Genomic DNA, 26,561 nt, shown 5'->3' with positions numbered 1-26,561 from the left:
ACAAGTGCTGGTGTGAAGCATGAAGGCTTTACCAATTCCAGGTTTACCATCTGTAAGTAACAGTCACCAGACAATCAGTGCGATCACAATCAGCCCTTTTATACCTCACCACATCATTATATATCCTGTATATACAAGGTACATAGTCCTTTCTTAGGTGACAGTCACTCGATGGCTGCCCAACACTTATTTATGCAGTGTCAGGTTCTCCTCTGTTGACCGCCCTTCTCATTGTTGTCTGACTTGTGCTTACAGGCAATAAATCAAGACTTTTATCAGTGCTATTTATAACGAATGTATGCCCTGAATGCAACTTTGGTGGTCAGAAGAACTGCAGTTTACACTTTGACAAGGCACCTCCTTCGCCTCATGGGACTTAGCGATAGGGGCGAAGGGGCTGAAGTAAATCAGTCCCACTTAGAGAGTTTTTATTCCTCACTCAGGTTTATTTTTCAATACTTACAAGGTTGGCCTGGGGTAGGCCCACAGAGTACTCTTCGGCCAAACAAAAAGAAGCATGTTCATAACACAAAAAAGAAATATCTTTCCTTGCCCCCTCTTTGGGGTGTTGCCTTCTTATGCAGGCCTCGGATTCCAGTCCTCCCCCAAACTGTCCATTAGCTCCGTTGATTCCCCCCATAGGGAGGAAAGCAGCCTTCCACCCAGGAGAAGCCTTTTCTCCCAGCTGCCACTAGCCCTTCTACAGCTTCTCTCTCGTTTCTCCTCCCTCTCTCACACACCAGAAGTGGGGGGTCTGGGGGGGAAGGTCACAGACAGCCCTTAATTGAGGTAACTTCTTTTCAGCTCATGAGGAAAAGGTAGGGTTACCATATTTTGTGCCTCCAAATGGAGGACACTCCCCGGGGGCCCGGCCCCGCCCCCAGCCCCGCCCACGCCCCGCCCCAACTCCGCCCCCTCCCAAAGTCTCCGCCCCCTCCCCTGCTTCCCGCGAACATTTAATTCGCGGGAAGCCTGAAGCAGGTAAGGGGGGGGGAGGGGGAGGAGGCGCGGCCCAGGCTGGTCCCCCCACGACTCCAGCCTGGGTCGGCTCGGGCCCTGGGGTGCCGGCCCCGACCGACCACCCCCCGGCTCCCAGCCCCGCGGGCCCGGCGCACCCCCCGGCTCCCCGACCCCGGCTCCCGGCCCGGCGCCCCCCCCGGCTCCCCAGCTCCCGGACCCCGGCGCACGCCCCGGCTCCCGGACCCCGGCGCACGCCCCGGCTCCCCGGCCCCGGCTCCCAGCCCGGCTCCCCGGCCCCGGCTCCCCGGCCCCGGCTCCCCGGCCCCGGCTCCCCGACCCCGGCGCATGCCCCGGCTCCCCGACCCCGGCTCCCCGACCCCGGCGCATGCCCCGGCTCCCCGACCCCGGCGCACCCCCCGGCTCCCCGACCCCGGCGCACGCCCCGGCTCCCCGGCCCCGGCGCACGCCCCGGCTCCCCGGCCCCGGCGCACGCCCCGGCTCCCCGACCCCGGCTCCCCGACCCCGGCCCCCTCCCGGGCTCCCCGACCCACTCCCCGGCTCCCCGACCCCGGCGCACCCCCCGGCTCCCCGACCCGGGCTCCCGGCCCGGCGCACCCCCCGGCTCCCAGCCCCGCGGGCCCGGCGCACACCCCGACCCCGGCCCAGTGCCCGGCTCCGCGGGCCCGGCCCGGCTCCCTGACCCGGCTCCGCGGGCCCGGACCGGCACCGCGCCCCCCGGCTCCCGGCCCCGCGCCCAGCCCGGCCCCCTGCACCATGCCCCCGGCCCCGGACAAAGAGGCCCCGGCCGAGCCTCCCGATTTTCCCGGACATGCCCGGCTTTTGGGGATTTCCCCCCGGACGGGGATTTGAGCCCCCAAAAGCCGGACATGTCCGGGAAAATCCGGACGTATGGTAACCCTAGGAAAAGGGCCTTCACCATTCTAGGGCTGATATATCTGCCTTCCACCACTCCATGGTAGCTCTTCGGAATGACTTTGTCACAATGCTCACAAACATCTGACCAGAGAGTTGCTTGCCAGTTGTATGTTACTGGTAACAAAGCCCAACTTTTGCATATAGTGTTCTCAAGGTCCAGTATCCATACTGACAAACTCGTTGACATCTGGGAGAAAATTCAAAGTAGAGGGAGCCAGAGTTGCAGAAGCATACTGAGGTAGCATGTTGGGAGGGAGACATGGAAAGGAGGTGTCCCTTTATCAGAACTGTATCAAATCTAATCCAGTTTCAGGTTAAATCCAAGGAAGATGCTAAGGTTTAGGTGGCTTCTGTTACCTAGTCCATTAGCACACCCATACTACTTTTTATAGAGAGACAGAAATGTTTAGAGTGGAGACATGATCTTTTATCACATGACTTGTCTCTGCAGACCACGATAATTAGTTGGTTCGTCTAGTTCTCTCTTTCTCTCTTCCCCTGTTTTGAATACTAATGCAGAATGCTGCCTGCACCAGCACTGGGAACTAGTAAACACATTGAGATGGATGATGCTATATTTTCTTGAGGCAATAGCCAATTGCAGCTGTGTTGATCCCATTGTCATTTTTGTTTTTTTGTTTTGTTTTATGAGGTAAAACCCAGCTGAGATGTGAATTAAACAACAGCATCTTTCAAGAGTATTTACCTACTGATAAGTATCTGGCAAGATACTCGAGAGACAATAAGTGTAACACATCAACAGGCAGAGTAACAGTGACATTATTTTAGTTGTGCTGTGTGTGGTTTCTATAGAACTATTATGACCAAACTGCTTCCCATCCTTGTAAACCCAATTCTGATTTAGGTTTGGGAGTGTGTCGGATTCTCAAGGCTTATCACACCTTCACATATAGGAAGAAGTACACTAGGCTAGACTGTCACTACACCCACACAAGGGGGAGGGATAGCTCAATGGTTTGAGCATTGGCCTGCTAAACCCAGGGTTGTGAGATAAATCCTTGAGGGGACCATTTCGGGAACTGGGGTAAAAAATCTGTCTGGGGATTGGTCCTGCTTTGAGCAGGGGGTTGGATTAGATGCCCTCCTGATGTCCCTTCCAACCCTGATATTCTATGAAGTAAAGGAGCATAGAGTGTCCCCTGACACTTTTCCAGGGGAGCTACCCACACCAAAGGGTGCAGGGAAGGAGATGTAACAATGCCACTTCCTCACATCCCTGCACAGGTTGGCTGGAGAGGGATCAGAGGAGCTTAGGAATGGACACAGCCTTGGCTCCATCACCTCTCCAGTGTGCTGGCTCATGTACCGGAGCCGACATGGTACAGGCCTAGAACAGGTTACTTCTTCCCCAGAGCAGGCGAGGGAAGACTGGGAGGCAGGTTGTGATTCTCCAAGTAACAGTAGGCTTCCAGGGCTGCTCCTGGGGCAAAGCAATTTTGGTACAGGCCCCTTGCTTAAGGCAGATTTCAAAGCGATGACCTAGCCCTGGGTGAAGTACTCCTTAGGGGTGAAGAATTGGACTCTGTTCAGCTGCCTATTTGCAGCCACTCTTGCACAGTAGCAAGTGTCAAGTCTAAGAAAGGATCAAGAGCTAAGTACCTCAGTGTGACAGGGCTAGCTCTTAAAAGCATGTCTTCTCAGACATGCCCTTCTCCTTCTTTGCCAGTTCCCATTCTGCACTGAGCTCCGAACAGTAAGATAGTGGTCAAGCCGGGAGGTTAGGACATATGTCTGCTCAACGAGGGAGCAAATGATTCACCTTACTAAAGCTGACAAGTAGACCAGGCTGCCAAGTATTAGGCAATTTGCATGGAAGTCATGCAGTAGGCAGCCCTGTCATGTCTCAGGCCCACAGCTAAGCTAGATATCATCAGCCCCTTCCACCTACCTTCTAGCATCCACCAACCCCAACACTCCAGCATCCATCCACCTAATCTAGCAATCCCTGAAAACCTCCAGGTCAGAGAACACCCATAGAAACTCTCCAGCTTACCACCACCATGTCTGACCCACACATTAACTTGGGGCAGAAGTTTGTGTCATATGCAAATTATTTGTAAATGTGCAGATTAGCTCATTAAATAATTTGCATAACATATCACACATATAGCTGCACAAAACCTGGCAGCTATGTGCAAGGTTTTGGTCATTCTTGTGCCAAAGTACTCATCTCATGCTGTCTGCTATGTGCTAAACAGGGATTTGCAAAATCTAGGACTTGGTAAAATTAACAGTTCAATTCACCAAGCTGGTAGCTAGAGCAGCCCCAAAGTGCTTGCCTTGGAAATATGTTTTTGTGAAAGTGGTATCATGCTGCCCTTTTTCCCTGTGATGAGTTTTATTCAGGAGTCTGCACTGAAGGGGCTGACTTGGAGGAAGAGGAACCCATTGCGTTACCACAGACTAAAGGGCTAAACCCACTAAAGCTACTTTTCTTCACAACAAAATACAATAATGACTGCTCTGTATATGAATTATATATATTCTAGGCCTTAGCCTCTTCTCTGTATCTCTCTTTATTTTCTCTTTTCTCTGCCCAAGGCTTAAAGCAGATCATTTGAATTCACTTCAGATAATTATCCATAGTTCCTTACCTGCAATTCATTATTTATTATGCTGTTCAGTTAATAGTAAATACTCATTGCTTTAAGGACAGCTCATTTGTTTATTTAATGAGATGTCCTTTACTTACAATGAACAAATCTTTCAACATACCAGTTTTATTAAGGAACCATGCAGTGTCAGATTCCTGTATTGTGTATAACCCTTTCCAAAAGCATGTAGTAAAAATATTGGGCAATCAAATAAGAGAGAAAATATTAAATTTCCATTTGTCTCCTAAACCTAGGGAGTAATTTTCACTACATGTAATTACTGTATTAAAATAGTTCATAAATACTAACAGAGTGACAGCCAAAAAAACTCAGATTACTGCTCTACAGCTACCAAGTGAAATTATATTGTACAGCTAAATCAATCATCAGCCCAGCAATTTTGTTTCCTCTTAAAATATTTAAGTTTCCATCTCTGAGTAAGTTCTGTACAGTACAGCAAATATTAATGAAACTACTGGACTCCCAAAGCCTAGTAATGGTTAATTTCAGAGATGACCTTTTTGTTAGCTAGGTTCAGATTTAATTTACCAGTAACTTATATGTTAAAAGGTTTATACATAAAAGTCATCAGTAATTAGAAAGTACCGCCTTCAGGCATGGCCCCAGATATGAGATGGGAGTGGAAAGATAAAGGACTATATGCCACAGGGACTTAATGAGCTACTGTTGCTCTTTCTTAGACACAACCACAGGGCCGGCGCAACCCATTAGGTGACCTAGGCGGTTGCCTAGGGCACTACAATTTGGGGGGCGGCGACCGTGGCAGTATTTCGGTGGTGGGACCTTCCGCTGCCTCTGTGGGGGGCGGCATTTCAGGGCGGGACCTTCCACCGCCTAGGGCGGCAGAAAAGCTGGTGGCGCTCCTGCACGACCATAGTCAGAAGAGATAAAAATGCTGCTTCAGCTAATATTTGTCCAAATCACAAAACAGTAGCATTCTCTGCTCAAAAGAAAACTAGTGCTGAATTTCAGTTATGTCAAATACAGTGGCACAGCTGTGCTGGGAAATCATACACATATCCTGCCCACTCTGTGGCTAGTTTTAGAAGACGTTTTTATATATAGTCTCCTTCTTGTATCTTTTGAGTATCTCTTTGTGACCCCCACCAATTTTGGGATCCCCTCTAAAGGGCACTGACTACCATTTAACTCAAATCTCACGTGCTTAAGGAAAATAGTCCCAAAGCACACTAGATTTGAACAACCTCTTAGAGTGAATTAAGGACAAATGTTCCCTCTCCACGGCTTGCATCCTCAAACAGAGTCACCCCTGCCCCAGCCTTCTAGCTCTTGTTCTATTCCTCGCTTTAACAAAAGAGCTCCTCTGCCTCAATTCCCTCCACAATTCCCCTCATGAAGTGCCTGAAGTATCTTTCTGCTCCACTCCACCCATCAAAATGGACTAATTGCTCCACACTCCCTGCACTTTGCACTGCGACTTGTTCTGCCTCTCAACTGATCTCTGCCACACACAATACAATGTTGGTCCTTCCCCAATCATGTTTGCCCCTTCTGTGCATGATTCCTGGCCTGAGGTTAGCTGAAAACTAATAACAGGGGGAATGGGTCATGTTTGGTGAACAGGCTGGGGGAGGAGGGAAAAAAGGCCTCTTGGAAGAAGTCTGTTGTATGGAAGGTGGCAGGGTGAGGGATGATCCAGGGGCGGCTCCAGGCACCAGCGCACCAAGCGCGTGCCTGGGGCAGCAAATGGCGGCGGGCGGCCTGCTGGTCGCTGTGGGGGCGGCAGTCAGGCTGCCTTCGGTGGCATGCCTGCAGGAGGTCCGCCGGTCCCACGACTTCGGCGGCAATTCGGCGGCGGGTACCCTGAAGGCATGGGACTGGCGGACCTCCCGAAAGCCGCCTCACTGCCGTGCTTGGGGCGGCAAAATACATAGAGCCGCCCCTGGGATGAATCAGGTCTTGAAGACAATCCGAGTGGTTTGGATAATTTCAATAAGTCAAGAAGTTTGGATATTTACACTGGGCAAGATTTTCCCCTCACTGGTTCACGCACTAGCTGCTTGGAACAAGTATATTTAAAGACCATGATTCAGGGGGACACACAGAGTTTAACTCTACTGATAATGACCCTTATGGGGGATTGGGCCTTTTGGAAAAGAGAATTCCATTGAGCATGTGTAGGTCATTAAGCTGGCATTTTTCCATGCAGTGAGCAGGTGAGAAGTCATGTGTTCACCTGTGAGCTCCCATTAGCTGAGAGAGAGAGAGCAAGAGAGATTTATGCTAGTGAAGCACTGGCTGCATTGTAATGCAACAGCTGGAAGGATTTTACTGTATTCTGTAGCTACAATATTAAAAAAAAAAAAAAACACTTGGCAAGGGCGGAAGGTGAGCTCCATGCTGACTCTTTCTTCAACTGTCAATATCATAGGGACCATTTCACCTGAAAGCTTTTAGACATCCAATATCAATGCTAGGGAAAAATAACCTTCACTTGACACTATATCCAATGCCTATTTTGGATATTGCCAGTCTTCTGAAAACAATTCATGGTGTAAATTCTTATGGAGGTTAAAATATTCCTCTAAATTAGAAATATAGTCCAATGTGTGAGGCAGAGAACATATTTCCATAAGCGCCAAGGATCCTTTCTGTCATTCCTGGAATTAAGTATTTAAGGGAATTTTTTTTTTCTTGTGGCCACTGATGTCTCACTAGATTTCTCACGTAGAGTCAATGCATGACTTAACCATCAGAAAACTGTTTTGCCAGGTGGCCCTATAAACTCCATCTATCTCCGCCTACATCATAGTAGTTTTCAGAATAATTACCCAAACAACATTTTTTTTAGATTTAACAAAATCAGCACAATAGATTTAGAATATATAAAGTTCTTATGTTTTCTATATTTTTTAAATTTTTGTACCATCCTTTCTTATTATAAATTCATAAATTCCAAGGCCAGAAGGGACCATTCTGATCATCTAGTCTGACCTCCCATAGTTCAAGCAGTAGAAACTTACCCAAATTAATTCATAGAACTTATATCATTTAGAAAAACATTTAGTCTTGATTTAAAATTTTTCAGTGATAGAGAATCCACCCTGACCCTTGGAAAGTTGTTTCAATGGTTAATTACTCTGTTAAAAAATTACACCTTATTTCTAGTCTGAATTTGTCTAATTTCAACTTCCAGCCATTGGATACCTTTTTCTGCTACACTGAAGAACACACTATTAAATATTTCTTCTTCATGTAGGTACTTATGGATTATAATCAAGTCACCCCTTAACCTTCTCTTTGTTATAACTAGATTTAGCTCCTTAAGCCTATCTTCATAAGGCATGCTTTCTAATCCTTTAATCATTCTCATAGCTCTTCTCTGAACTCTCTCCAATTTATGAACATCCTTTTTGAATTGTGGACACCAGAATAGGACACAGTATTCTAGCAATGGTTATACCAGTGCCAGATACATAAGCAAAGTAACCTCTCTACTCCTACAAGATCACCCTCTTTATGAATCCAAGGATTGCACTAGCCCAGGGATTTGCAACCTTTGGCACACTGCCCATCAGGGAAAGCTGCTGGCCGGCTGGGACGGTTTGTTTACCTGCAGCGTCTGCAGTTTCAGCCAATCACAGCTCCCACTGGCAGTGGTTTGCCGTTTCAGGCCAATGCTGGCTGCAGGAAGCAGTGCCCAGCACGTCCCTCGGTCCGCACCGCTTCCCTCAGCCCCCATTGGCCTGAAACAGTGAACTGTGGCCAGTGGGAGCTGCGATCAACCGAACCTGCAGGTAAACAAACCGTCCCGGTCCACCAGCGGCTTTCCCTGATGGGCCGCGTGCCAAAGGTTGCCGATCCCTGCACTAGTCGCTTTGGTCATTGCATCACACTGGGATTTTATGTTTAGCTGGCTAATCCCCACAACCTCCAAATCTTTTTCAGTCACTGCTTCTCAAGATAGAGTACCCCATCTAAGTATGGCCGACTTTCTTGCTTCCTAGATTTATACATTTACATTTAGCCATAATAAAACATATTGTTTGCTTCCACCCAGCTTACCAAGCAAACCAGATTGCTCCGTGTCAGTGACCATTCCCTCAATTTTTGTGTTGTTTGCAGACTTTATCAGTGATGATTTTATGTTTTTTCCTCAGGTAATTTATACAAATGTTAAATAGCTTAGGGCCAAGAGCCAATCCCTGCAAGACCTCATTAGAAACACACCAGTTGAACGATGATTTCCTGTTTAGAATTACATTTTGAAACCTATTGTTTAGCCAGCTTTTAAACCATGTAATGTATGCCATGTTAATTTTATATCTTTCTATTTCTTTAATCAATATATTATGCGGTACCAAATCAAATGCCTTACAGAAGTCTAGATATATTACATCAGGGGTCGGCAACCTAGCGGGCCGGGCCAGTTTATTTACCTGCTGTGGCGGCAGGTTCAGCCGATTGCGGCCCCCACTGGCCGCGGTTCGCCGTCCCGGGCCAATGGGGGCGGCGGGAAGTGATGCGGGCGAGGGATGTGCTGGCCGCGGCTTCCTGACGCCCCCATTGGCCCGGGACGGCAAACCGCGGCCAGTGGGGGCCAAGATCAGCCGAACCTGCCACGTCAGCAGGTAAATAAACTGGCCCGGCCCGCTAGGGTGCTTACCCTGACGAGCCGTGTGCCAAACGTTGCCTACCCCTGTATTACATCAACACCATTACTGTTATTAACCAAACTTTTAATATCATACAAAATGTTATTTTCCATAAAGCCATATTGATTGTTATTAATTATATTACCCACTTTAATTCTTTACTAATCGAGTCCCATATCACCTGTTCTATTAATTTCCTGGGATTAATGTCAGACTGGCATGCCTGTAATTACCCAGGTCATCCCATTTACTATCTTTAAGTATTGGCACAACACGAGCTTTCCTCCACTTTTCCTGGCACTTCCCCAGTATTCCAAGACTTATTGTAAATCAACATTAACAGTCTAGCAAACTCCTTATCCAGCTCTTTCATAACTTATGCATTTAAAGTACAAATGAGGAGCTAGACAAATACTGGGAAAGATATGCAAAAGGTGGATAAATATAACTGAAGATGTGTATAGAGGAGCAGAACATTTGCTTTAATTAAAAGAAGGAGGCAACTTAATTTCCTTATGTAGGCCAAGGTTTTCCAAAATGATTAGTGATTCTCAATGGCCAGTTTGAGATGTCATAAAGGGGGTTGATTTTCACAGAGTGGATGCTCAGAACTTAATGGAAAATTCGAGTTGTGTCCAATTCAGCATTAAAAAGTTGAGGCACCACTATTGTCTTTTGAAAATCTTGGCCTTAAATTGCTGTTCACCAGACCTATATGACTTAAAACATTCACCCTTGCCACAAATTCCCATCTGAGAGAAATCCCACAACCAAAGGCCTTTGCCCTTCCTCCACCTATGCCCACTCAAACAGACAGGCTTTGCAACTTACCCAGACTTCGGGATCTTTTGGACCAAGGAGAGACAGCATTCCCAAAGGAAGGGACTCGCTTGCAGAGCATTATCTAAGAAACCTTCTCTCTTTTATGCCAGAGGCAGCCCAGCCCAAGTCACCTTGCTGATCTTAGCTCAAGTAGAGTGCCAGAGAGAGAGAGAGAGGTCTCTGAGGTCCTAAGCTATTTGGGGCTTTATAAGTCAAAACTAACATTAACCTCTACCAGCAGTCAAAAGACATAGCCCATGCAGATCCCCAAAAAAACACTGCCATATGTTTACAGCAAAAAATACTGCTTACAAAGATGGCTGCCACATTCCTCACTAGCTTCAGCTTCCAGATGGATTTAGGTGTAGCCCCTGCTAGGGTCTGATCCAAAGCTCTTTTAAGTCAATGAGAGAGTTTCCCATTTAAGAGTGGTCCCTCCCCAAAGAGCTTACAATGCAAATAGACAAAGAATGAGAGAAAGGAGGTATTACTATCTCCATTTGACATATGGCAAACAGAGACACAGACAGATTAAGAGACATGTCCAGAGTCACAGAGGGAGTCTGCAGCAGAGGTGGGAACTGAACAAAGATCTCGTAAATCCCTGTCCGGTATCTTCTCCCCAAAGCTACCCTACCACTCTGTAAATTCTTGATGACGCATTGTGGCAAGTGTGACTTGTTAACTCCAACAGGATACTTGAGTTGTACACAATGGCCTCTTAGCAGAGAGAGGGAAGTCATGCAGGAAACCTTAGAAATAGTCAGCTATGAGAAAAAAACTTAAGCTATTCTATTCAGTTTTATTCCATATAGGTTCTTGATGCTTGTCACCATAGTATCTAAGAACTTTCCAATAGTGTATTGAGAGGATTAATGTTTATCATGAGTTGTTTGTTCACTCATTCTCTCCCAAAGGAGAAGTATGTTCACTGGAGTGTTTTTGTTTGTTTGTTTGTTTTTAAATATATACGTTTGTTAGAAAAGGCAAACACAAAATGTGCCTTCCATTTGGAATGGAAGGTGGTGAGTTTTGAGATGACTCAGATTTTATTAATTATTACATGGGTTATCAATAAAGTCAAACCACATGTAAAGGGTAAGTTTGACCTTGTACAGCACATGCAGACTTTAATTGTGCCATTTGTGCCATTTTACTATGGTCACTTTTCAAAGCAGAACTGCACTTTAAATTCAATGAGCCTGATTTTCAAACATTGCTTTTTTTACTCTCGCGCTTTAAGGGCATGGTGTGACGGGTTGGATCACAGAACCCTCCTTGGGAGCTGCCACCTGATGTGCCAAGACTACTTCTGTCCCTGCTTTCCTGCCCTGTCAGCTTAGGACTTCAGTGCCCTGCCTGGTTGTGCCAGACTCACTAGCCTTCTACAAACCCAGACCCAGGTCTGAATCATGTCCCCTAACAGCTGTAGGCTTACCTGAAAGCAGCTTACAGAAGTGTTCCTGCTTTTACCTCTCAGATGCCCAACTCCCAATGGGGTCCAAACCCTAAATAAATCAGTTTTACCGTGTATAAATCTTATACAGGGTAAACTCATATATTGTTCGCCCTCTATAACACTGATAGACAGATATGCACAGCTGTTTGCCCACCCAGGTATTAACACATACTCTGAGTTAATTAATAAGTAAAAAGTGATTTTATTAAATACAGAAAGTAGGATTTAAGTGGTTCCAAGTAGTAACAGACAGAACAAAGTAAGTCACCAAGCAAAATAAAATAAAACATGCAAGTCTATGTCTGATCAAACTCAATACAGATAATCTCACCCTTAGAGATGCTTCAGTAAGATTTTTCTTCAGACTGGACACCTTCCAGGCCTGGGCACAATTCTTTCCCCTGGTACAGCTCTTGTTCCAGCTCAGGGGATTCTTCATGATGGCTCTCCCCTTTGTTCTGTTCCACCCATTTATATATATCTTTTGCATAAGGCGGGAATCCTTTGTCCCTCTGGGTTCCCACCCCCGCACTTCTCAATGGAAAAGTAGTAGGTTAAAGATGGATTCCAGTTCAGGTGAAATAATCACATGTCACTGTAAGACCCCAAGCCTTCATTCCTTCCAGCCTGACTCACAGGAATACTTGCCTGCAAACACAGCCACCACAGTCAGTTGTCTGGGTTGATTGGAGCCATCAAGATTCCAAACCACCATTAATGGCCCACACTTTGCATAATTACAATAGGCCCTCAGAGTTATATTTCATATTTCTAGTTTCATATACAAGAGTGATACATTTATACAAATAGGATGACCACACTCAGTAGATTATAAGCCTTGTAATGATACCTTACAAGACACCTTTTGCATGAAGCATATTCCAGTTACATTATATTCACTCATTAGCATATTTTTATAAAATCATATAGAGTGCAATGTCACACACAGTTTAAGCCATTTACTTGTAAGTAATAGCTTTACATTGACTTCACTGGGGCTACGAAGGCCCCAGCACGTTTGAAAATCTGGCCATCTACCGAGGTGCCTAAATATCGACTTAGGATCCTAGCATTAGCCACTAGGGTTGCCAGGAATCCAGTTTTCGACCGGAACACCTGGTTGAAAAGGGACCCTAGCAGCTCCGGTTGGCACTGCTGATCGGGCCGTTAAAAGTCCGGTCAGCGGTGCAGTGGGGGTCCAGGGTTAAAGCAGGCGCCCTGCCTGCCCTAGTTCCACACAGCTCCTGGAAGTGGCTACCAGGTCGCTGCAGCCCCATGGTGCATGGGCAGCCAGGGAGGCGCCGTGCACTGCCCCCACCCCAGGGGCCAGCTCCACAGCTTCCATTTGCCGGGAACTGCAACCCATGGGAGCTGCAGGGGCAGTGCCTGCGGGCGCAAGGGCAGCACATGGAGCCTTCCTGGCCGCCCATGCATCTAGGGGCTGCAGGGACCTGGTGGCTGCTTCCCAGGAGCCGTGATAAGCCCCACCGGCACCCCATGCCCCGAACCCTCTCCCGCAGCTCAACCCCCTGCCCCAGCCCAAGTCCCTTCCTGCACCCAAACTCCCTCCTGGAGCTCGCTCCCCCGCAACATCCCAATTCCCTGCCCCAGCCGCCTCCTGCACCCCAAGCCCCTCATCCCTGGCCCCACCCCAGAGCCTGCCCTCCCAGCCAGAGTCCCTTTCCCCATACCTCAACTCCCTGCCCCAGCCCGGTGAAAGTGAGGGTGGGGGAGAGCGAGCAACAGAGGGAGGGGGGATGGAGCAAACAGGGGCAGGACCTCGGAGAAGAGGCGGGGCAGGGATGTTCAACTTTATACTATTAGAAAGTTGGCAACCCTATTAACCACCCATTTTTGCACATCTTGGCCTTAGATATCTGTGCCAATCAACATTGTGCCAATCAAACTACAGGCACAAAACCAGAGACCTGGTTAGACTGGATTGAAAATTTGGGCCTATGTCCATAAATAGTTATAATTTTACCATGGCAAATTCAGTGCCTTTTAGTGTGTTCATTAGTTACTTCAGATAATGTTATATACCACTCCTGAAGTTTTCACTTTGCGACTGTCTATTCATCTCAAGTCTCTAAGAGAAAAAATATAAATATCTTGATGATAGTCATTGACTATGTAATGGAGATGTTTGGGTATGTGTGTGATTTGTAGCTGTATATTTAAATCTCTTCATTGCACATAATCCTAAAATGAAGTCTTATTAAAGGCTCACAGTATACTGCAGCCTATGCTTTCAATCTACTAAAAAGCTGTCTACAGTAGTTGATATTTTCCTGTGGTCACTGTTCTGCCCTTATGATTGCCTCTGACAGCCTCTGTGATTTAATTTGTTTGGGACATCTATGAGCTGAATCACTGCACTGCTAAATTACAACCTACAAGGGGCCTATTTTTTAAGGCCTTTCATGCCTTTTACTCACCCGTGGTGATTGAAAACTAAAGAAATGACTCAGAAAACACGGATTCTAATGGTCACTAATGGACTGTTTTTTCATATTTACAATAATTGACAATACATAGTCTCCCGTCCTCATTAGCGACTAGGAGTGCATGTTCCGAAAGAGCACACAACCTTTGGTTTTGCCAAAATAACTCATTTCTCTTTACAGGCCTGATCCAAATCCCGCTGCAGTTCTTTATATCGACTTCGATTGGGTTTGGATCAGGTCTTAAAATGACAAAGGCTTGGAATATTTTTCCAGTAACTTAAGTTACCTCTTCAGTGGGAAATCATCCCCTTATTTTCAGCTTGCTCACTCCTCTTAAGTCAATGGGGTTTTGTGTCCCTAAGAACTGCAGCAGTAGGCAACATTCCTGGCAACACATGATCACAGCTGAGATGATAATTTTATAAAGAAAACCAGTCAGTATTGATTTGGGCCTCCCAGTCTTCTTGACCAAACAATGTTATGTGTATTATGATTGGATCTGGGTCAATACCGCTAAGAATAATTCATAAGTAGTCATTCAATCTGATTTTAAATAAATTCCCCCGTTTTTATGTTTACTTTCCATGAATATTCTTGTGAGCAAGGGGTTGGGCACCGGAATGTTTGACAAAGCAGTACATTTTAACCATGTATTTCATGTAATTTACTGAAAGCAAATGTCAAATTTTCAATCATGGACATTCACACTAGAAACCTAATTCTAAGAGTAACACTCACGCTGTCATGGATCAGAAGAATAACATTTGACTTTCTGTGTCCAGTCACAACAGCTTGAGTTTGAAGCATCATCTCATAAAAGCTATACATACAGTAAACAATACACATTGTGACAAAGTTCTTCCTCTGCCTTGGTGGTTCCTGCGCTTATAGGCGGATTTGCTTGCCTCAGAGATTCATGGCAGCCCTCAGTTTGGCCACTTTTACTAGTGGCTCAAACCTGCCATTCACTCAGCTAAGCTCATCATTGGCCAGCATGGGGGAAACAGAGAATAATCCCCACAGTCTCTGTATCCCACCTAGTGGGTCAGGGACAGGCCAGATCCTTTTCCAATTTAGACCCTCTCTGCTGGTGTTTCTCACAGACCAGGTCAACTCCTCCTGTGTCTGATCAGGAGTTGGGGGGATGGGGGGAACCCAGGCCCATCCTCTACACCGGGTTCCATCCCAGGGCCCTGTGGATAGCAGTGTCTACAATATTCCCTGTATTAGCTGCGTGACAGCAACAACCCCCTGGGCTACATCCCCATGGCCTTCCCCAGCACCTTCTTTATCCTCACTGCAGGATCTTCCTCCTAAAGCCTGATCACGCTTGAACTCTTCACTCCTTCAGCAGCACACCTTCTCACTCCCTGCCCCTTGCACACACCCCCACCGATGGGAGGTCCTTTTTAAACCAGGTGTCCTGATTAGCCTGCCTGTCATAATTGATTCTAGAAAGTTCTTAATTGGCTCCAGGTGTCTTGATTAGCTTGCCTGTCTTAATTGGTTCTAGCAGGTTCCTGATTGATCTAGGGCAGCCCCTGCTCCGGTCACTCAGGAAACAGAACATTGTTCATCCAGTGGCCAGTATATTTGCCCTCTACCAGACTCCTGTACCCCACTGGTCTGGGTCTGTCACAACATCCAGTCCATTCACTTAAACCTGTCACCATAGAACATTCCCTGAATAATTTCAAACAATAAACAAATACATGGAAATCAGGATCTGTATTAGGAATATTCACAGATAGGAATAATGGTAAAATTTGAGAAATATATTGTTCACTGTGAATATTTCATGTAACACTAGTTATGACACAGGAGGCCAGGTGGTAAATGGCATAAATAGGTGTGCCTCCACTGAGGTAGATATCCAAGTTATTAAGATTATACTGAAACACAATAATACTTTGCAGCCAAATTCTCCCTGATGCTGCTATTAGAGACACCTATTCAGAAAGGTACTTAAGCATGTGCATAAACTTAAGTTACTAAGTAGTCCCATTTAAATCAGTTGAGCCATTGAGTAAATGGGACCCATGTATCTGTTGCAGCTTCTGATAGATATGTATGTAGCTGATTTGTATTCATCTGATTAACATTTATGTTATGGTACCTGAAGCCAGTTCATATAAAGACACAGTGTATAGTAACTGTGAGATATTTTAAATTATAGTATGGAGGCACAATATACATTTTATCTGTACTTACACAACTTCTTATAAAAAAAACTACTCCATGCCAAATATATACATGATTACAAATATAATTCTCAGCTGTAAATTAATTATACAATACACAGCATATCTGTTGTATCACATTGTTTTAAAGATATTGAGATAAGTTCATTTTTGGTGTAACTCTGTTGAAATCAGTGAAACTCACCAGAGAAGAATTTGGCCCATTAGATTTAAATGTATAGGCATGGAGTTTTAATTTTGTTTGAAAAATACAGTAAGTGATTGGACAATATTTTTTTAAAAAGGAATATTATCAAACTGATGTGACATTCTATACCTTAGGAGAGCACCCTGTAACCCCCATATTCCACATTTATATAACTTACAATAGATAACATATATGCATATGGGAGGAGAAAATATGTGATATTGAATATAAATCATGCCATGTAAAGTATCATGGGAAAGGTTATGATCTGCTGAATCCCATTGTTGCATCTAAATATGTATATCATCAATGCATATGAAGTTATGAGAATGTGTTTTATGCTTGTCACAAAAATATGCTGTGGATTTGGGAAGTGCCCAGACACTAGCTCTCCAGAGACAATGCCAAGGAAAGTAACTAACGCCTGGGCGCGTATCAAACGACCATCAACAGCCATTGTCCACCATGACTCACCTGCATAAGGCCACGCTAGGGGAATTGCTCAACCTTGCCTGGGGACTCAGCAATGCCTGGACTGTTGTTCTCCAAGCACATGGACTAAGGGTATAAAATGGAACACAGGGGCCAGATGCTTGGCCTTTCTCCTGTCCCCATCTATGGTGCAAGCAACAGGGACACTCTGAAGATGCCAACAGAGGGGACTGGCCCAGGTTTCAAGGGTGAAACCTGTTTACTATGAACTGCAATATCCAGTGGGGTGAGAAAAACTGCTTAATCTAGATGTTGCCCAGTCTAATAGGATTGAGAATTTAGACTGCATGCTTATATTTTATTTTATTTTAGTAACCACTGACTTTTTGCCTATCATTTATAATCACTTAAAATCTATCTTTTGTAGTCAATAAACTTCTTTTATTGTTTATCTTTACCAGCAAGTTTACCTGAAGTGTGTGGCAAATCTGCACAGGTTTGCAAAGGCTGATGTACATCCATTTTCCATTGATGAAGTGGTAAACTAATTAATAAATTTGCACTGCTCATCTTGAGCAGTGCAAGACGGTATATTCCTGAGGTACAAGGCTGGAAGCTGCAGGGATTTGGCTGGTGCTTTTTTCTGTGTGATTCATGAGTGGCTCTGGGAGCATTCATGCAATCCAGCTGGGTGTGGGGCTCCACATGTTGGTGTGCTGAGTGATAACAGCTCCTGGAGGGGTTTGCTGCTTGTCACTAGCAAAGCACTGAGACCAACAGCCCAGTTAAGGGGATTAAGGGGGCACAGTGGTCCCACAGTCCTAGGTTGCACTCCGGGGATCCCGTTAGGAACCCCGTCACACCTGGCTTTTTCACAAGCCTACAAATAATGGTCGGTCAGATTGTGCCTTCAGGATACCGACACAGCCTTAATTGGAGCTCTGTGGGTATAACTGAGAGCACATTCCGCCTTTAAAAATATACATGTGTTCCATTATTCTCTTGCTATTACTTTTTGACTTATAATATGACATCGAGGAAGCGAGCTGACAACATTTCTGGCTGAAACTAGTTTTATGTTAATTGAAATTTTCAACAGCGATTAGCATTTTATTTCATAGGTCAACCGTGAAGTATAATACAAAGTAAAGTATCAACAGGGCATGATGACTAGAAATGATGGAATGTCAACAGCACACAGAAGATAAAAACAGTTTGCAGTTTGTTTTCCAACGGACGTGGTTAACAACAGATTTTACCAAATGAACTTGATGCAAACTGTCATGATCGGAAAATACATTTCTGTCAACGGCATTTTCTCTTATTGTCCCCTCCTACTCCCCAGTCTCTCTGCTTTTTAAAATACAGTACATTTAATTGCAGTGAATTATGACAATGCAACCTTTCTATGGTTAAAAATAAATATATTATACTGAAGTAACATGCTGCTTTATTTGGAGTTGTGCATGAGTAAGAGGAGCAGGTTTTAAGCTCCCCCAGTTTGTTTTAGCCATTAAGACCCATACTCTACAAGATGCTCACTAGGCAGACAGAAATGAAGTGTTCCAGTGTCTTCACAATGTAATGAAAAGCGTAAGTGCCAACTTTGTGGGTGCTCTGGGGCTGGAGCACCCACAGGGGAAAATGGTGAGTGTTCAGCACTCACTGGCTGCCCCTCTATCAGCTCTTCCCCCTCTCCCCCAGTGCCTCCCACCTGCCAGTGGGCCCTACCAGTCAATGCCTCCCCTTTCCTCTGAGCACCTCCCACCTGCTGCGGATCAGCTGTTTAGTGATGTGCAGGAGGCACTGGCAGGGAGGAGCGAGGGTAGGGTGTGCTCAGGGGAGGGGGCAGGGCAGGGACAGGGGCAGGAAGAGGAAGGGGTGGGAAGGGGAGGGGGCGGGAAGAGGCAGAGCAAGGGTGGGGCCTCTGGGGAAGGAGTGGAGTTGGGCGGGGCCTGGGGTGGAACAGGAGTCAAGCATCCCCCAGGAAAGGACCAAGTTGGTGCCTGTGGTAAAAAGGGTATACCTGTGCATAACTTCTTGCAGTATTGGAGTCAGATTTAATTGTTCATTCAGTGTAAAGTTTGGTTTAAAATAGCATACTTTCTCCTCCCATATGCATATATGTTATCTATTGTAAGTTCATCACAAGATGAACATTGTACTTTATCAGGTAGTAAATGAGAAAAATAAAATAGCAAAGTGCAATACATAACCTCTCCATTTAAAATACGTAGCAACTCACAGTATGGAAACAATTCTGATGCCATGAAAATCATTTGACTCCAGTGGTGGTAACCACTGTACAGCAATGAGGTTTCCATTTTGTGTAGTGATTTTCACAGCATGGGGCTTGTGTTCATTTGAGAGTTCCCTGCACTTGCAACTAGATGACATTGACTATAGGAGAAAAAGGTATTTAATTACAAATGAAATTCTATAAACCATAGAAAATAGCTATTATTCCCATGTGATCCATTAGATATTCGTTGTTTTTGATGTAACTCAGGAAGGCAGACTTATCTGCAAGGTGCATTGTTCTGGTGGCAGCAGGTTTTGTTTGTTGCCTTTTATATCAGAGTCTTGAGTCTGAATTTACTGTCTTGTGATATGAAAGTAGCTTTCACAACATTTCCCTCCCCCCAACAAAATATATTTATAAGCAAGCTCAGCACATTCCCCGAGGATTTTGAGAGGAAAATGCTGGCTGCTTCTAGTTCTGAAATCTTAAAATAAAGCAGACCTTAACATCAAAAATCGGCACAAATCTCTGCTTATACGGATACTACTCTTATATCTAAAGGTAGTGCTGTTACTGGAAAGTGAAATCCACCAAGACACCACCTGGAGCTAATTTAAACTGCACTCACTCACTCATAACAATGGAAGGTTTCATGACAACAGTCTTGTGTATTTACTTCTTTCCTCTGATTTTTTCCCCATCTCTATGTAATGAAAGATTAGCTCTTCCAGCTTCATAGAGGTTTTAGAGTGCTTGCATTTCCTGATAAGTCAAACCCATCCAGCTTCTATCATTTCTTATGCTACAAGAGATATGAGGGATTAATTCAACAAAATCAAGTGGAAATTAATCATTTAACCATATAAATAATATGAAAAATATTTTAACGGTGTAAGTTAAATTTCAAATACATCACATTAAACCAAATACTGCAGTCCGTATTCATTCCTTATTTAGGCTAATCCCAGTGAATTTTGTCTGAATGAGGAGCAACCCCAAGCTAGCAGCCCCTTCCCTATCAACACTTCCACCAGCCTCAAATAGTATGTCAGAGAACAACTCCGAGATTTTTGTTCTCTTTTATGAGTGGATCTCCCATTCATCTCAATGGAGCTGCAATATACAGAAATACAAGGAATTTTACCCTGGGTAAAAAAAATGCAGAATTTGGGCAAGTTTGCCCAGGTGGTTTCAACTTCTTAGGTAAGAAATCTTTAATACCTACATGTAATATTGTACTGAATGAAGGACGGATTCTCAGCTTTAGCATTTCCTTGCTTGTGGTTGTAAGTTAGATGCTTATGGGTTTGTTTCTAAATCAAGGAACATCTTTAAAACTTAAAAATAAAGGATAAGGAAGAAAAATAACCATACATAATGGGAGTGCATGACACTATTAAATCACATTTATCTTCTTTTAGAGCCATTATGATCTCAGAGGAGGTATACGAGGAAGTGTTATGGTACAACAGACATCTCAGCAGAGTACAGTGTATACAATCTTAATGGAAGAGTCTGAGATATTATATTAAGTAGTATAATATTACAATTTATCAGGTCATCATCTTGTTTCAATAGCTGGTGTTAATGGACCTATTTTGTTTCGAGGCTTTCAGGGGAATTGAATAGTTGATAAGATGAAAATTAATTCTGAACATCAGCAGTAATAACTATTTGTTTAGGCTTATTTTATTGTATTTGTTTAACATTTTAATGATGAAGGTGTCTTCCAAAACTTACTCTGATTTACCCACTACCCCCAACATTGCTCTGCATTAGTGCCTTTGCCCTCAAAGTACTGTATAAGATATCAATCAGTTAAGCTGAAGAAATCTGGTGGACTTCCATGCAATATGAACACAGTATCTTTCAGAGAAAGGAAAAGGACTTGCTCGTAGTTCTGCGTCTCTAAATAAATAATTTGACTGGATCACTATTCATTTGCCCCCTTCCACTAAGAGTTGGAAGTGAAATGTTTTCAGTGACTGATTTGTTTTCAGGTGCTGTTATCCTGTATACATGGGTGTGTATAGGAATATTCACAGACAAGGTATTTTATGCTATTTATTAAATTTACTACTAGATTCTGACTCAGACTACTTGCCCTCAAAAAGGATTAAGAGGAAGTCAAATGCACTATACAGACTACCCAGTTATTGAGTCTAGAAGCTTTCTGAAATACACAGGGCTACACACCTGCTTACCCGCTGCATGGATCAGATGGGTAGGGAAGGGAAAACAATGGGAGGGGACTTGACAGAGCCTTACCTCTATTCCCCTACTGGTTGGCATGGGGGATTGATGCTGCTAGGGGCCAACAGTAAACCCTTGGCTCTCAGGAGAAGGCAGGGATGGAATTGAGAGTCAGGCTACACCTAAAACTTAAGTTGACCTAGATAGGTCACTCAGGGGTGTGAAAAGTTAAGCCAGCCTAAGCTTCAGCAGAGACACTGCCCGGTCAATGGAAAAATTCTTCCATCAACCTAGCTATTGCCTCTCAAGGGGATGGATTTATTACAGCAATGGAAAAAACCCCTCCGTCACTGTTGTAGTAAGTGTCTACGCTGCTGAACTACAGTGACATAGCTGCAGCATGGCAGCTGGGCCACTATACCACTTGTAGTGTAGACATACCCTCAGAAGGGACTCAGGGACTACTCCATGGTTGGTGTAGCTTTCACATCCCCTTCTTCGGGACTTTTCCAAAAGTCTGAATCTAGTCCAGGGATCAGCAACCTTTGGCATGCGGCCCATCAGGGAAAGCCGCTGGCAGGATGGGACGGTTTGTTTATCTGCAGCGTCTGCAGGTTCGGCCGATCGCAGCTCCCACTGGCTGTGGTTCGCTGTTTCAGACCAATGGGGGCTGCAGGAAGTGGCACGGGCTGAGGGATGTGCTGGCCGCCACTTCCCGCCACCCCCATTGGCCTGGGACGGCGAACTGCAGCCAGTGGGAGCTGCGATTGGCCGAACCTGCAGACGCTGCAGGTAAACAAACCGTCCCGGCCTGCCAGTGGATTTCCCTGACAGGCCACATGCCAAAGGTTGCCGATCCCTGATCTAGTCCTTAGATTGTATCCTATTCTAAAGTTACATGGATGTTACCAGGAGCTTATATTTGCATGATGGTGTTCTTAATATGCAGTGTGCACTGAAATGGAGGGAGGGAGATTAAATGGGAAAACTCTGGAGCACTGTTAGCATCAAGAATCAGGGCCTGCAGCAGATCCCGTCTCTGGGCAACGTTATGAGTGCAGCTGGCCTGCATTAGGCTGCCTGAATGGTGGGAAAGTAGTCAGCACACCAGAAACCAGATCAGCATTTGCCCCTCACTGTAATAGCTCTTGTGCCTACTTATTTCTAGCCCTGCCCCTGCCTTGATTCTCTCCCGATAATCCTGCTCCTAACTGTAATGCTGTCAGACCCCCCCCTGATCGTCGGTGTGTGGGATCAAACCTGGGACCTCTGCAGCGAAATACATGAGCCTCTACTGCATGAGCTAAAAGCCAGGTGGCTCTTAGCTAAGGCTGTAGAGTAGACTCATTAATCTCTCTCTAAGTGGTCCCAGTGCCACTAGATGAGGCAGAACACACACCCAGGAGGTGTGTGGGTTACATAAAGCTGGCTCCAATTCCTGACATCTGACTCTTAAATCTGGCCCCTGACTCTAGTTGGGAACTTCGGCTCAGATTCCTGACCTCTGACTCCAGTTCAGATACTAGGCACCGATTCCTGTCTATCTGACTCCTCTTGTAACCCCTAGACATGACTCACGCGCCACGACTGCCCAAGTCCCCAAGTTTCTGACAATCGGACATTCAAAGAACCTCCCTAATGCCAGGGAATAAAACAAAAACATGATTAAAAAAAAAAAACCTTGAGGTAAATAGACCTTTAATTTATCTCTGAACTTGAGAGATGTTGAATGCTAACGACTCCTATTGACTTCAAAGGTACTGCCGGGGCTCAGCTCCTCAAAGCATCAGGCTGCAAGGTTGCAAATTTAATCCCAAAACATAACCTACAAAGTGATTACCACCTTCTGTAAAATACCAACCACCCTCTCTTCTATTTGGATTCAAAGGAAGTTAAGGGGAATGGATACACTTCCATTCAAGTTGCAGTGGGGGAGGTCCAGGTTGGATAGCAGGAAAAACTATTTCACTAGGAGGGTGGTGAAACACTGAAATGCGTTACCTAGGGAAGTGGTGGAGTCTCCTTCCTTGGAGGTTTTTAAGGCCCGGTTTGACAAAGCCCTGGCTGGGATGATTTAGCTGGGAATTGGTCCTGCTTTGAGCAGGGGGTTGGACTAGATGACCTCTTGAGGTCCCTTCCAACTCTGATATTCTATTATTCTAGGAGGTGTTGAACAGTTTGGAGGGTCTGGCCCAGAAAGACTCTGAGCATCAGTTACATTGAGCAGTGTTGCCAACCCAAATGTTCAAAACTCATGAGTCAGGCTTCCAAAAAATCATGAGACTGGCTTTAAAATCATAAGATTATGTAACAAAATAATAGATTTGGTGTTCTTTCTATTTGCCTTCTGCTTTATGAGCCTTTAAAGTGGACTGGGGTGACATCTTGAAACTTTCTGCACAGCCATAAGGGCTAAAAACTTATTTTTTATTTAAGAATGAAGGCTGAAATCATCACATAATCCACTTGATTCCAGGAGTTGGGGCTTTAAGGAAAGCATTAATTATCATGAGACTCACGACAAAATCATGAGATTTTGGCAACGCTGATGAGTTATAAATAGCCATGGAAGTATGTTGTTCACAGAAGCTTGACTTAACAAATGGATTATTTTTCTGTAAAGATTACACAATATAGAACACAGCCTGCAGTTCACCGCAGCATGCAGCCCAGGGCCCTGCCTTCCAGTACAGAATGAAGGCAGTTGGTGAAAAAAGGAGCAATTGACTGCTAGAGCCATTGCCACATGGGCATGAAGGCCAGGCTCCCCCGTTACAGCACATGTCCTTTGAGCTTTTCTATCTATACTCCTTTTTTTCTCCTTTTATTTAACTGAAGTTATTTAAAGGACAAATCTCTGTTTAAGCAGCTGCTGCTATGATTCGTCAGCCTAGGCAGCAATTTTAATTAAATATTTGCTGCTGTGTGGGGTGCACTCTCCCACCCTCCCTCTTCCCCACATCCCCATCTTCCTTGCAAACAGCATTTGTTCTTGTGAAGATAACAGGTCTGTCAAGTATCCTCTGGCTTTGCCTTAAAGGCCTCTCTCTTAAAATATGCAGTATGTCAATTGCTACCAGAGAAATCTATCAACACAAAGGACAAGAAACAAAACTCGTCTGAATTTAATAATGATAAATGCCACTTACATAATTAAACTTTACTAATTATTATTACAAATCATTTCTACAGCACTGTACATTTTCACAATCCTTCACACAGTAAGATGTGTTCCTTCTCCCCGGTAACTTACAATATAAAATATACCAGACAAACAATTCAAGACAATACGAGGAGACACGACAGTTTTGGGAGCAGGATGATGTAGAGAGAAGCACAGAGATGTGAGAGGAACAAGAGAGGAAGCATTCCTGGGAGAACTGGATTTCAAACATGGTTCTACTCCTGAAAAATGACTGAGCAGAAATAGCTCACTCTTACTCAACAGATTGGTGCCCTGTGTGTATTCAAAACCACATCTGTTTAAATTTTAGACAAACATAGGTTTGCACTTTCTTGTGTTCCTGTTAGGCCTGCAGAGCTAACCCACCTACAAAAGACTGAGCTGACTACCACATGCATCAGCAGAATTGTTTACTATGTTCCAGTCAGCTATACCTCTGAAGGCAACTGGATTGACCAGGTGTCAATCGGGTCTTAATTTGGCCTGCAGAGCCTTCATTCCTGCTGATGGCATGGGAGAAAGAAGGAAGGACCTCATCTTGTCTCTTAGAGCCCAGACTATCTGCAAGACGGACAGTTTGGATGTTTTCTTGTGTTTTGGTTTTTGGTCTTTTTGCTGGTAAAATGACTGGTTATGGGCACTGAGAGACAACTAACAACCCATAACACCATTTAATGGAGGAATCAGAAAGTAGGAAATAGGATGTGTGGCACACTGAAGTATGGAAGGTATTCCCAAGCAATAAAGCAGCATTAATGAGTGCATAATTCAGAATGGGAAAAGGAGGTGCAGGTAAAGAAGAAGCCAGATGGCACATAGGAGGAAATGAGAGCAGAGCCCACAGAGGTGGCTGTTACTCTGTAGGGCTTTGAAGCAGCCTTAATTAGATGTGGAAAGACAGGAAGCTGGTGAACAGGTCCCAGAGGCTGGCTGAAGTGGTCAAAATGGCAGGAGAGGCAGATTCATTTAGAAGCATGGGACCGTACAGACTGAGTGAGGGAGAGGAAAGGCAGTGAGGTCAGAACAGCAGGTAAGTCACTTGGAGGGAAAGGGGCAATGAGAGTCATTTGGAGTTGAACTAAAAGGAAATTAAGAATCAGGGAAAAGCAAGGGGCTCAAAGTAACAAGATCCCCAACACAGCTGCAGAAGTCTTCCAGGAGCCAAAGAGAAGGAGGGTTCATTGAAGCAGAGCACAGCGGTAGATTGTTTAATACAGCTGAGCATTCTGCACAGGTTAAAGCTCTCCAAATTGATGGCTATATTGTATAATCATTTTTCGAAGATAGGCTGAGTTGTAGCAAACAGGGATGTGTGTATATCTAATCAGGCTACATGAAAAATACAAATGTATACAAAATTCACATACAGACAGAATAGATTCTGCTCTCAACTATTCTATGTTTATATCAGCACATCTCCTTTTATTTCAAAGTAGATACTCCTGATTGACCTCATTGTGAGAGGAGAGTCTGATCCAGTGCTTTCATGGGACACCTGTATTGTTGTACCAAACAGCTACCATCTCCCCCCCAGTAAGTGTTATCAGGCAGCATAAGCAAGTAATGAAAATAATATAGCATTCCATTTATTTAGTATTTTAGCATTTAACATTAATTTAGACAAATATTTACACTTTTAAGACTTACTAGACTTGCCATAGAAATAACAATAAAATTGTAGGTCACCTTTCATTGTAAAAGAGGCTAGCGCATGATAAAAACTTACATTTAAATTATGCACAGGGAATCACATCATCAAGGAATGAAATCTAAACATGACAACTGGTTAGCGGCACACAGCAATACTTCACAATATAGGAGAAAGAGAGAAGAACAATGTAGCCAACTGATACTGACCTGTGCTGGAATTTGGCCAGAACTCTCATTAACCACCATACTTACAAAGAATGTCATGTGTTCCTTAATTACAACTAGTCAGGACCTTGGTTTTAAGGTTCCTCAGAAAGATAGTCTTGTCTTTGCCCCCAAAAGTCTCACTGGAGCACTGGTTCAGAACTGACTCACAGGGAAGAATGCCACCTAGTGAATCACAAAACCACTATGAAACACCTAGGTTTGGCCTTATAGATCTGCCCTCCAGATCTACAAGCCCAAGGTCACTTAGCTCCTAAAGCTGAGATGATCACAGCATGAAGTGGTGTAGCTGCAAGCCTGCATACTATTCATTTGAACAGATTTTCCAGTTAATGTTTTACTAATCCTAAGGCACAAAAAAGGCTTAAAAT

General features: G+C 44.6%; 1 protein-coding gene across 29 annotated transcripts in view; it reads right to left on the bottom strand.

The window, feature by feature from the left end:
- The window catches only part of CHL1 (cell adhesion molecule L1 like), a 193,152-nt gene that overhangs the window by 77,393 nt on the left and 89,198 nt on the right, over positions 1-26,561 (bottom strand). The window contains exon 1 of one of the 29 annotated variants that reach the window (XM_042849922.2): positions 26,173-26,313. The exons of the other annotated variants lie outside the window; for them this stretch is intronic. The gene's annotated coding sequence lies outside the window, so the exon portion shown is untranslated. Of the gene's footprint in view, positions 1-26,172; positions 26,314-26,561 lie in introns of those variants that run through there. 29 annotated transcript variants of the gene reach the window in all.

Source organism: Chrysemys picta, chromosome 7 (genome assembly GCF_011386835.1).
Source record: "Chrysemys picta bellii isolate R12L10 chromosome 7, ASM1138683v2, whole genome shotgun sequence".
Classification (NCBI taxonomy): domain Eukaryota; kingdom Metazoa; phylum Chordata; order Testudines; family Emydidae; genus Chrysemys; species Chrysemys picta.
This window is presented reverse-complemented; position numbering and strand designations above follow the sequence as displayed.